Raw genomic sequence first — 12,904 nt, forward strand, 5'->3', positions numbered from 1 at the left:
TCCAGATCAGGAATCCTGTGACTGCATCTTGCCATTAAATGACATGTCAGGGGAGATCCTGTTGCTTCATTGTGTGTAGTCTGGCCACAACATCCTTGCTTTGAGGTACGCAGGCTTCATGGATTCCCTCTTTATCAAGAAAACCAAGCATCAGCCAATGTAAACTTCCTGGCAAGTTCCTGTGTGCATTTTTGTGACTATCGTGACTTTTCCAAGCAATTTTGTGGCTCACCCTTAAAAATGTGGAGGTAGGAGAGATGACGTTAGGGAACCAAATGTTCTGTTCAACTACATGACTCATGCAAATAGTAATAAAGAGCATTTTACCAAGATATACAAAGATAAATGAATTGAACTATTCACATTGCTATTCAGAAAGAGGTACAGCTGCCTACGGGATTCATTAATTTATTCAGGTGGTGATTGATTCCACCAGGCAACATACCTGGTTTGTTTTCTCCTCTGGCAATACAATATATATATCTGCATATTGTTGTGATGAGCAACGGTTACCATGCACCAGCCATAGTTACTGCTTCACAGCTTAAAAGTTTGATCACACCACTTAACACACGGTAGCTTTGTGACTTGAAATTCAAGAAGTCATTCTAGCATGCAAAAGGAACTGATGAAGAAACTCTTCCTTTTCAGAAATGACACTTTAATAGGCCATGAATATTCTGCCATACATAATTTAAAGTTGAGAGGCTATACTGAGAGGAAAATGAAATACACAAATAACAAAGTTGCCCAGAATATATGAAAAGCAAAATATCATCCATAAAAGGCAAACTGAATTTTAAAGATTTTTTTTTCTAGACTTCTCATTTTTTGCACTGCTCATAAAATGTTGGTAAGTAGTTTTCCTCTTAAACTTTTCTCTCTTTATTCCTATAGCCCTGATAGGGACATGTCTGATTGATATGAAATTTACAACTTAACATTTCTTTTAGACTCTAGGGCAGTGGTCCCCAACCCCCAGTCTGGAGACCGGTATCGGTCTGTGGATCAGTTGGTACCGGGCTGTGGCTCCTGCTTGTCCACATCCCCGGCTGCTGCTCGGGGGCTGCCCTGCCACTCTGCCGCCAGCTCACCTTTGGTGCTCTCCAGAGGCTGCCATGGCTGGAGCTCCCCCTTGGCATAGCACGGTGCACCAGCAGGAAAGCAAGCGGAGCAGGGGCTCAGGTGGCAGTGGCAACGTCCCTCGGCAAAAGACTACCTCCCCACCAGGCCTCAGTAAAATTGTCAAGCATTGACCGGACCCCGGTGATAAAAAGGTTAGGGACCACTGCTCTAGGGAAACTACTTTACAGACCATTTCCGCAAGGAGGGGTTAAACGCAAGTTGCTTCCTGCTTGCAAACGTGGGATGGTAAATCTTGCGTTTGCAGCCTTCCTCAAGGGGAGACATCTCTTGCATTTTCACTCTGCCCCATTGTGGCTTTTTGCCTCCTGACGAGGCTGCAAGGTAAAAGCAAAATGAACTTCTCCCTCCGCTCCTTGGCTTGTCAATCACAGCAAGCCACCAATCACAGCACAGCAGTTCTCCTGTGGACTGAAACTTTCTTCCACCTCCACGAGCCCCAAAATTATTGCTATGGAGAAATGCCAGAATGATATGGCATTCCCCCCCCCCTTTGGGATTCGTGTTCTTTTGGACTTTATTTCTGTCTGGGTGGATTTTTGAGATGCTGAACATGGTTCTTGGAGCCCAAAAAGTCATTTTGTGTAAATGGCTGGCTTTAAAACATAGTGCTCAGACCCCAGAATGATCAGGAGAAGGATGCTGGATCACCTGCCCCCCCTCTTTCCCAGCTCATTCCCCACCTCCAGAAAATAGAAAAGGTGCTGTGTTTTGCCTGCCTGATCCCAAAAAGACCATGGCTACTTTAAAGAAGATTTTATTTTACCTTTGACAATGTAGGTTTGCAGTTGCGCTGCAACATGGACTGCACCATTAAAAAAAAATTGCTTGGAGCAGGAAATGGAGAAAGGAGGAAAGGTGCGAGGGTGGGACTGCAGAGACTATTGCGTCTTTCCCCTTCCACATGGGCTTGCCTCTAGTTGCTCACCGGTTGCTCACCAGTTGCTCACCGGTTGCTCACCGATGGGATGCACAATTGAGTGTAGTAAATCCAGTTTTGGCAATTTCCGTCATGAAAATGAAGGAAATGAAGCTGGTGAGGGGTTTGAAGGATTTATTTCCAGTAGTGGATTTCAAGACTCAGACTAGAGCAAAGGAGGTTTCATCTAAATTTGAGGAAGAACTTCTTGATGGTGAGGTGTCCTCAACATTGGAATAATCTACTTCATGAAGTCATGGATTCCAATTCTTCATTGGAGGTTTTAAAAGTACCTATTGGATGCCTACTTGTTAGAAGATTCTAGCTGTAGTCCCTGCTTTGGCAGGGGGTTGCAGTAGGTGGTCCTTTCTGTCTCTGAAATTAAAGTATATAGTCTTTAAAATGGCCACTTCATAGAATGCAATTTTGTTCCACCTATAACATTTATTTCTCAGGTGCCTTTCTTTGAAATAAGTAGGAATATTTTAATAAGAATATTACTTAGGGAGTTTCATTAAAACCTTCTCATACTTCGATAATTTATGGGTATGTATAAAGTGCCATCATGTTGCAGCCAATTTATGGAGGCTTCATAGGGTTTTAAGGCAAAAGATTAAGTAGAGGTGGTTTGCCATTGCTTCCTCTGCATGATCTTCCTTGGTGATCTTCCATCCAAAGAGTGATCTTGCTTATCTTCCAAGATCTGACAAATTTGAGCTCTAATATACCATTCCACACTCCTGAACACATTAGAAATAATATCAATATCAGTTAATTGCTCTTTAGAAACTTCCCCCCCCTAACGGAGAGCCAGTTTGGTGTAGTGGTTAGGAGTGAGGACTTCTAATCTGGCATGCCAGGTTCGATTCTGCACTCCCCCACATGCAACCAGCTGGGTGACCTTGGGCTCGCCATGGCACTGATAAAATTGTTCTGACCAGGCAGTGATATCAGGGCTCTCTCAGCCTCACCCACCTCACAGGGTGTCTGTTGTGGAGAGAGGAATGGGAAGGCGACTGTGAGCCGCTTTGAGCCTCCTTCAGGTAGGGAAAAGCGGCATATAAGAACCAACTCTTCTTCTTCTTCTAAATTACTGCCACCATAGTTGAACACTAGATGTCACATTGAGATAACCATCAGCATTCAGATGCTATTTACCTACCTGCTTGGGCGTAGGAAGCAGGAATGTTTGATTAATAGCATAAACTAGGCTGAGGTAAATATTGGCCAGTTTCAATTGTCGATCATATATTGCCTTATTGTAAAATTATCCCCCCTCCAAAACTTGCAGTCTGTGAAAAAGTTCTCCACAGTTTTTGAAGGTAGTTTTGGAAATGGGGAAGCAGTTTCCCAGCTTTAGAGGCATGAAATGCACAGAATCCCTAAAAAGATCACAGGAGTGGTGGGAGCTGTTATGTTCACCCAAAAGTCTGAATGAGCTCTATTAAAGAGACACAGTGGAAGAAGCTGCACTGAATTAGGGGCTTGCAACAGTTTACAAACTTCAACATAACTGCTCAGTCCAATCTATAGCTCAGGCAAGTTTCTTTTAGAAACCCTCTGTAGGTCCACCCCCAAACTGTGTGATAATCATCAGCTCTGCCCCATGTTTAGTAATCTCTGGTCTTTCCTTGGAATTCTACAACACTTTTAGTTGAGGTTGATAAAAGACCCCACCTGGCTTCAACTGGCAGTACCACAAACACTAGCTCCCTCTACCTTCCAAGCTATGGCCTTACATAGTAACTACAAGCAGTTCCAGCAGGAACATGCCCATAATTCTTTTGGTCTGGGAAGTCAGGTGACGACAGAAAACCAATTGGGTTCCATCACTTGCTACACAGATGCCCCAGATTTGTGGTCTCTGCTTAATGAATGTAACGGTGTTGAGAGAAGCTACAAGGGTCCTAATAGAGCATTGCTTGGAAATAAATTTACCAAACTACAGGTGGGACCTGAAGATTTCCCAGAATTACAACTACTCTCCAAATAACAGAGTTCCATTCCTCTGCAGAAAATAGGCTTCTTTGAAGGGTAGATATGGAATGTCTTAATGGCATCTGCTGATTTCTTTCCCTTTCCATTTTTAACCCCTAAATATCCAGGAAGATGGCAACTCTACCTGCCAGATACTTAACCAATCTGCACTAAGCACTTGTTAAGTTTTCTCTGTATATGACTTCTATGGAGAAATAAGGAGTCTAACGGTGTTTCACGAATCATTGGATTAAATGGGATCTTACAAAGGACCTTCTACCTTCTGCTTTTGGTAATCTAGAATAACATTTATCCTAAGGAGAATTTCCTGGAAGTAAATGCCACTGAGTAGACTTAAATAGGATTCTGGGTAGAACAGTTTGGGATTGCTTTATTAAGATCTTCCTTCTAGCATTAAATTAGGATTTTTTTCTGTTTTTGCACGTGTTCTAAAACTAGAGACAGAAATTATTACCCTGTATGTGCTTTCCTGTATGTGTTGCCTAAGTTGTAGTTTTATTAAAATATATCTGCTTTTTGGCTGTTTTGTGTGTTGGCTGAGGTTAAAGTCAATAGATGGCACTCTGTCCTTGAATGAACAAGATGTGACCTGTTGTGATAACTATTTGGGAAGTGCTTTCTTTTTCCATGAGGCTTTAAGGCAAATGTCACAAATAATATGAAAGAAAAGCACTTTTTAGTCAGTAACATATTACTTCTCTTTTCTGCAAAAGTGGAATAGAAAGCAAAAGAGTTCACTTGTGAAATAAATAACATTTAGAATGCGAGTTATGAATCTGAATTACAAAACACAAACATGGGGAAAGTGAAGAGTGAAAATGATGCATGTTACCCTGTGGTACTTTCAGGAAACAACTTTTGGCTAAGTCTTAATCAAGTTCCAGCCTCATTTTTACACTCTACTGCACTGACCTATATTTTCTCCTGCAGTTTCAGAATAAATGTTAACTTTTCACTTCCCCCTTCCCAGTACATTGTTGTGAAGAGCTGCGAATGCACCTGTGGCAGACTGCATTTCTAAAAGCTTAGAAGGGCTGTGTAAACAGATAAAGGACTGAGAACCTTGAGTGGCAGGCTATTCCAAGAGATCTGATTGGTTAGTGTCAGCTGATCAGAGAAAGACTTCTGAACTGAATGCTGGGGAAAATTCAATCTGATTTCAGTCCTAGCTGAGAAGAGTTGAGTACTGACAGTTTCTGAATTTAGGCCTGACTGAGATCACATTAACACAGACACGAAAATTGGGGAAAGTTGGCAAGGATCAGTGGTTAGTTAGACAGAGACACTCATTAGGACCAAAGAAAGGAGACTCAGAGAATTTCCCTACCAAATTAAACATGGAATTAGCTCTGAAAAGTAGAGAGACACAGAATCATGGGATTCCAATTACTATGGCCAGCCTATCAAAAATCTACCCGAACTTAAAGAGAGACCATTATACAACGAATCCTAAAAAGAGATCTAAGGAAATGCTTTATTGTTGTAGCGTGATCCTGTAGCAATGCAGAAGTGTAACTTTTTAAAAAACTGATTTGCTGTTGTGGCATGTCCATGTAGCAATGCAGAAGTTGGGTTTTTTTGTTTGTTTTAACAAAAATGAATTTGGGACTCGGGGGGTGGAAGTTTGAGTCCCCAAAACAACCGCTGTGAAGGTGGCTTGCATTCATTGACAACCTGAGGAGCAGGGGGGGACACCTTTGGGTTGTCCATGCTTTTGGCTTATCCACCACCTTGTTGGGAAGGGAAAAGCCATGAGAAGATGGCAGGACAACGCAGGAGGGGTCTCCTGTCAGAAAGTGTGCAAATGCAGAGTTTACTATTGTGCATTTGCAAGCAGGGAGCAACGTGCATTGTCCATGCAGAAATGTCTATGAATTGCTTAAGAAACTCTCATTAACCTTTATTCAAGGTGTGAGCTTTTGAGTGCAAGCACTCTTCCACAGACACTCGAAAGTTCACGCCTTGAAGAATTCTTTGTTGGCTACCCATTTGAATCTCTCGTTAACCTGAAATATAAGAAATAGTCTGTGCATGTACTAGTTTTACACCAGAAATTTAAACCCTTGATTTCATGTGACTTACCCCCTCTATGCTGAATAAATTATTTTGTTAATTTGGAATGTAAAAAAATCTTGAATGCCATCAGAGGTAGCTTCCAGTCCTTATTTGATATCCCTAGACTGAGCTAACAGCTGAAATCTACTGCGACAGGTGGGACAGCCAGAGTTCTTTAGCAAAGAAGAAAACACATTACTATGATGGCTCAGTCAATACAGGGAATGAAAAATGGAGGGTAAATCTTGCCTCTGAGGGAGGGAAGTGGACAGGGCAGCCATAACACCATATGAGAAAGCTGAGAATCTTTCAGTGCTGACTGAAATAATCTGCCTCCTGCTCACAAACTCTGAATTTTCTGTATGAGATAATCTACATAAATATATATCTCCAGCAGTTGTCTGATTCCTGTCCTTCAAGTTGTGGAGTTGCTGTTTTGTTTTTCTTTAAATAAATTGCATCCACACAACTCCCTGCCTTCCCCACTCACCTCTAAAGGCTGGGTATGAGTAAATTAATACCTGATGTAATTCCTGTGGAATGGACATTAAGATGACCCTTTCTGGCAATCCAAGTGCCAAATACTAAATGATATTTGCCTGGAGTTGTCAGAGTGAATCAGTGTGGTCTTTTCAATGGCAGTAATTGTGGTAGGCTAGCCTGTCAGAACATTGCACAGCTGAGGGAGGCGGTGCGGGATTGGGGATCACGGCAACAGCTGTGCCACAGGATTGCCAAGAGTTGGACACAACTGTATGGCTGACAACAACAACAGCCTGTCAGCAAAATGACCCCATTATGGCTCTATTTATACCACAGACTAGTAATTCCTTGTCACCTAGTTACCCTGGGAAATGCAGTTCTGTGAGGGGGAGCTGGAAATTGCTAACAGAGAATACCTGGAGGAAATAAATTACCACAGCCTGATATAAAATTGATATATGTTTCTGACCATATCTACCATTAATCTCCAAAGTAGGGATGCAAGACTGCACAGTTAAGTCAGGCCCCACTTCTTCCTCACAATTTAACCCCCACCAAAGGAAGAATGGCAGAAATTAACCTGACATGCCTTTGTGACCTGGAAGCAATGTAGGCATGTTGGGGGGGGGGGTACTCTGGTCTTGGGGCAAAACTCTATGGTAGAAACTAATTATCTGAATGTCACATTCAGAGGCAGCAAAGCCCTGATATCAATGCCAGAAGGCAACATCAGAAGAAGGCCTCAGCCTCTGTCCATGTTGTTGGCCCTTCATAGTAACTGGTTACCCACTATCTGAGACAGGATGCTGGACTAGTTGGACCACTGGTCTGATCTAGCAGGGCTCTTCTTCTGTTGCAAATACCCTTTGCTTCATGAATGATGGTTAAAAGGCTTTAAAATGGACATGAAATTACAGTCCATGAGCACTTTCCAAATTCTCCTGCCACCTGACGTTTCAAAAGAATGTTCCTCCTAAAAGACATGTCAAGAAGCTTGCAATGTACCTAAATACCTGTTTAACTTTCTTCTGCAATGCTTCTCAAGCAAAAGGGACTCCCGGTGACATGAAATAGGCATTATGTGCCAATTTGTGGTTGGTGTGATTCCTCAATACTGGGGCAATTTGGTTCTGACTACAGCATGAGAGTGCTGTCACTGGGCCTTTCTTTCCTTCTTGCCTTCCTACAGGTCTGGAAATGGAAGCTGACCTAGCAGAATGACTGCCAGCTTGAGCTCTCTGCTCTTCAAGTTACATGATACATGACCCTCTTCTTCCTTTCATATTCCTCAGCATATTTACTGCCATCTTCTTCTGAGCTTCCTCTGTCATCTCCTCTGGCAGCCCCGGTCTCATTAAATATTGAGAACTTCCCACGGCAGTTTCAGAACCAGGTTCTTCTCACACAATTATTGCACGTTTTGACCATGCCCATAATGCTTCATTGTTAGTGTTCTTATCCCAGTAGGGTAAGAATTATTAGTTACATGCTACAGGCATGACTCAGTGTGGAAGTTAAATGCTGCCTTTTAATGAAGATTTTTGGGAAAGAGATGGTGTTTTTATTTACTCCTAAGCAGGCTGGGGGGGGGATAATTGGTTTAAATAAGCACAAGCCCCAATTCAGCTACATGATGAACATTCTTGAAAACTGGCTCCTTTTGCTACTTGGATAAAGAAGTTTGTTGGGAAAAAATATTCTGCACATACGTTTTGACCTACCTAGCTACTGCAGTTGTGTACAACTAATACTTAAATAGCATGGGAAACTTGGGGAACAATTGTAAACAGATCTCCGCAGATGTACATTTATTCAACAGGGCTTACTCCCAGGAAACTCTTCTAAGGATTGCAGCCTTATGGAGCTATCCTAAGCTGAGTTCAGTGAAATCTATGGCTTAAAAATGGTACAAAAGTTTTCTTAGGATTGCACCATTCTTACTGAAATGTACATCCCACTAATTTCTGTGAGTTTTCCTATATCATAAATATGTTAAAGAATGTCACCTTAAGCCCAACTGGATACAATTCAACTTTTTATATAGCCTTCATTCTGTGGAACATCTGAAGAACTTTGCCACTTTTAAAAGTCATATAAAACTATATCCATTCACTTTAATTTCCCTCAACTTTCTGTATTAATGATGGACAGAATTGTAAAGATAGTATTTTTCCTTAGTCATTTTATCAGTAATAGTGGGATATCCAGCTAGAGGAAAGCCCAGTGGTAAAACTTCCAGAACTAGTCTGAGCTGTTTCCGGTAAATTGAGGTTTTTTCCTGTGCTTTAAGGTCCAACAAAACACTCCTCAATTAAACAATGATAGTTTAAGCAAAATATTTATTTCAAATATACCCTCTTTTAACTCTCCTTCTCTACACCTTGAGGAAATGCTGCAGACCTAAGACACCCCCCCCCCAGCTATGCAATTATTCTGGCTGATTTCTTCTTTTAACCACTGTCAACAGCTTAGAACACGTTTATTCTATGAACACGTAACAGAGCAGTAGAATAGTGGAAGGCAGAAAACTTTCTTCAAAATGTCTGTAGAAAAACATGGGTGCTTATATTTTCTTTTTGGTCCTGGCCCCAGTCTGGTGAAATGAGCTCTTTAGAGAGCTGAGGACCCTTGCAAAATCCCTCAGCTCTTCTGCCAGGTCTTTGGCTGAGGCCAGGGTAGTTAAGATCTGGGTTCCCCCCACCCCAGTCAACAACATAATGGGGTCATCCCGTAGCTCCCTATTACCCCCCCCCCCACACACACACACCTTGAGGTGCTTATATGCCTTCTGTCGAGCAGGAATGAGGAGAGCATTTTATTCCGCTGTCAGGTGGGTGGGGTTTTATGGACTATGTTTTTATGGGGAGGAATTTTGTTGTGGGGTTTATAACTTCATTACCCACCAGGAGCCGGTTACAGGAGTGTCGGGATAGAAATCAAATTATAAATGTGGGTATGCTCTTCAAGTTAAATTCACCATGTGGGATTACCAGTTATTGCTGTCTTGTATGAGCACTGTGTTAATCTTCTATTCAACTCAGTTTTACAAGGAAATGTCAACAGACTGTTTTATGTCTTGCTCACAATTAATGTCCTATTCTCCCTTTTGCTGTTTTCCAAACCTGAAATAGTTAAAATGGAAAAACCTACATATTTCCATGGTGCTTTAGTGGGGCAAAGAGTGTTCCCCAACATTAATTTAGGTCAGGTACTTCTCTCCATGCACTGCTATCCCAATATGAACTGGGGCCCTGTACATTTGGGAATTACACCACATTCCCAGTTGGGAATTCACAGCACAAGCCCACATACAGCTGGCAGTCTTCATGGTGGACCCAGATATAAACTGAGGACTGTATACTGCAGCTCTTTTCAACCTTTTGACCATGGAGTATCCCTTGAATTATTCTTCAGGCTTCAAGTAGAAGAAGAGTTGGTTCTTTTAGGCCTATTATGCACGGCTGCCGAACCGGCGATTTCGGGTCACATGGAAAACGTGGAGGGGGAAGACGTGACGCACACCAGTTATGCACGGGACGGGGCGCAACGGCGGCAAAACCCAGAGTAACCGATTATGCCCGCAGTGACCCGGGCGCCGCTTCTGGTTGCGCCCCTGTCACCCAGAAGCTGCGCTTTCTTCCACGTTTCACTTACGCGGCTTTTTCGGCGGCATGCACCGAAGCTGCGGCCAGTTGCAGCCGGCTCTGTGCGTTATCAATGATTTTAGTCGCCGCCATTCCACCCCGAATATGCGTTATTCCCCCCGTGCATAATGGGTCATATGCCGCTTTTCTCAACCCAAAGGAGTCTCAAAGCAGCTTACATTCAATTTCCCTTTCCTCTCCCCACAACAGACACCCTGTGAGGTAGGTGAGGCTGAGAGAGCCCTGATATTTCTGCTCTGCCAGAACAGCTTTATCAGTGCTGTGGCGAGCCCAAGGTCACCCAGCTGCCTGCATGTGGAGGATACAGGGGATCAAACTTGGCTTGTCAGATTAGAAGTCTGTACTCCTAACCACTATACCAAGTAACCCTAGAAATGATGCCAGCTGGGCATGCTGCCCTGACATGCCCCTGGAAAACACATGTTTACAAAGTGATGCCATGCACTTATAAAAATAAAATGCTTCTTAAAGAAGTTAGTTTCATTTTTGTGTTTGCAGTTCCTTGCCTGAGCAAAACAAGGAAGAATTTATCACAGCTGTCATAAAGCAAAGCAGCAATTCTCCTCATGATTTTGAAATCACTTGTAACTTTGGGAGATCTCCAGGCACCATCAGGAGGTTGCAAGGAGACATATGAGGCTACTTGAACTCAAAGAATCTTTATTTTTTAAGCACCAAGAGCCAGAATGAGGACTGGATAACAATTCGTTTTCAAGACTGCAGTCTTGAAAATGAGTTGGTATCCAGTGGCACTATAAAAAAATAGAGAGCATCCTTTGAGTTCAATTAGCTTCATACATCACCTTGTTCTCTCTATCGCTATGTGCAGCTGGTGGGTCTTTCTTCTTGTTACTACGAGGAGGTTGGCAATCCTAGCAAGACCTGAGCATATTGTCCCAGGGTCATAATTAACTGCCAGGGCAAGAGGAAGCCTGGGAAGAAAGGAAACCGTGTGCAGGCTGGGCACAGCAGGTCTCGGCTAGGGATACCAGCCTCCAGATGGGACTTGGGGATCCTCTAGAATTACAACTTTTTCCGGACTACAGAGATCAGGTTTCTCTGGAGAAAATGGCTGCTTTGGAGGGTAGACTCTGTGGCACTGAATACCATCCTCTCCTGCTTCAGTATTTGAATCCCTTTGCTTGCCACTGCTTTCCATCCATTTTTGCTGGCAGGGCTCTGAGAGGGAGGAAATGGTAGGACTCAATGGGGGGAGTACAGCAGATGCAGCTCTTCCCTCCCATTCCTTTTCTATTGAATGTAAATGCAACAAGGCCACTGCCAACCATACAGATGAGCAGAAAGCCACTCTGTCCTGTTGACTCCTAAGAACAGGCTTTGAAAGGGCACTCCCTCTCCCCACCCAAGTCACTTCCCCGCTCTGTGAGGCACTGGGTGTGCTTGCTGGGCTGCGGGGAAGTGGCAAACGCTTCACCCTCCCCCCAGCAGCTTGAATGCTGCCGGCTGGGTGCAAGCCTGCCGTGCTCACTGTCCAGGGGCAGTCTGGCAGTGAGGCTTGGCGAGTGGTATCCGCACACCGTTCGGAGGTGGGTCCTTTTGGGGCTGGCCCAATCAAGGCGCACAGCTTGCTGTGAGCCTTCTGATTGGGCCAGGGCCAGTGGACCTGGATGGACAGGGCCCTGGACAGTCTCCTCCTAGGAGGCTGTTTGCCAAATATATAAGGGAGCAAAATAGTGTTAAGGATATATAAATTAAATCCTGCCGACTGGAGTAATTCCTCCAGGGCTCTGGTGGAATCCTGGGGTTAATAGTAACCCTGGTTGAGAATGACTGGTATATGGTGTAGTTATTTTTCTCTCTGTCTGATTTCTTTCCCTCAGGCAGATTTCACATCTGTAACAGACTACTAGAAGGCAGCAGTGATACAGTACAGGGATAATTTTTGCATTGATGAATTGTTCATCTAGACTGGACATATAAAGTCTGATTTGTCACATGCCTTCCAAATATTTAGTATTCAATCCATTCAGCTTCTTTAACTCATATAACAGTTCTCTATTATTACACATAAAACTCCACTATTTGGTGTAAATGAAAGACATCTTCATTAGGCAAGTATTACATACTCTGTTATTATAAGCCCTTTCAGAAATCTCTTTGGGATAAGCTTCACAGGCAGGATTCAAGACTGAATTCTGCCAGCTCACTGTGTTCCATTCGAATTAAACATTTAAGAGAAAGACAGGCTGAACTGTATCACATTGACTTGTAACATAAAATTAGATTTCACATTAGTTAAAGTGAAGATTTGATTATGCCTTCTTTTAATATATTTTATTTTAATTAACTTCATTTATAGTTCACTGAATAATGAGTTTAAACTGTCAAGATTGGTATACAAAATTATGCAACCAAATGTCAGGGAAAAGACAAAAAATGTACAACAAATATTTTTATGAGTCACAATATGTAGAATACCATTTTTTCCTTCTGTAGGATTCCCCCTCCAGTTTTCTCAAATTTAGTAATTTTGTCCATGCCACAGATCTATGAGCCCAATACCACTCATGGATCATGATGCCAAAGAGAAGATCAGCAAGAAGAAAAAGTAGTCCATTGGAAGGAAATGGGAACCCACAAGTGCAACAGTAGGCAGAATGAATGTCAGGCTGTGAGTTTA

The sequence above is a fragment of the Paroedura picta genome, chromosome 7, assembly GCF_049243985.1.
Source record: "Paroedura picta isolate Pp20150507F chromosome 7, Ppicta_v3.0, whole genome shotgun sequence".
Taxonomy (NCBI): Eukaryota; Metazoa; Chordata; class Lepidosauria; order Squamata; family Gekkonidae; genus Paroedura; species Paroedura picta.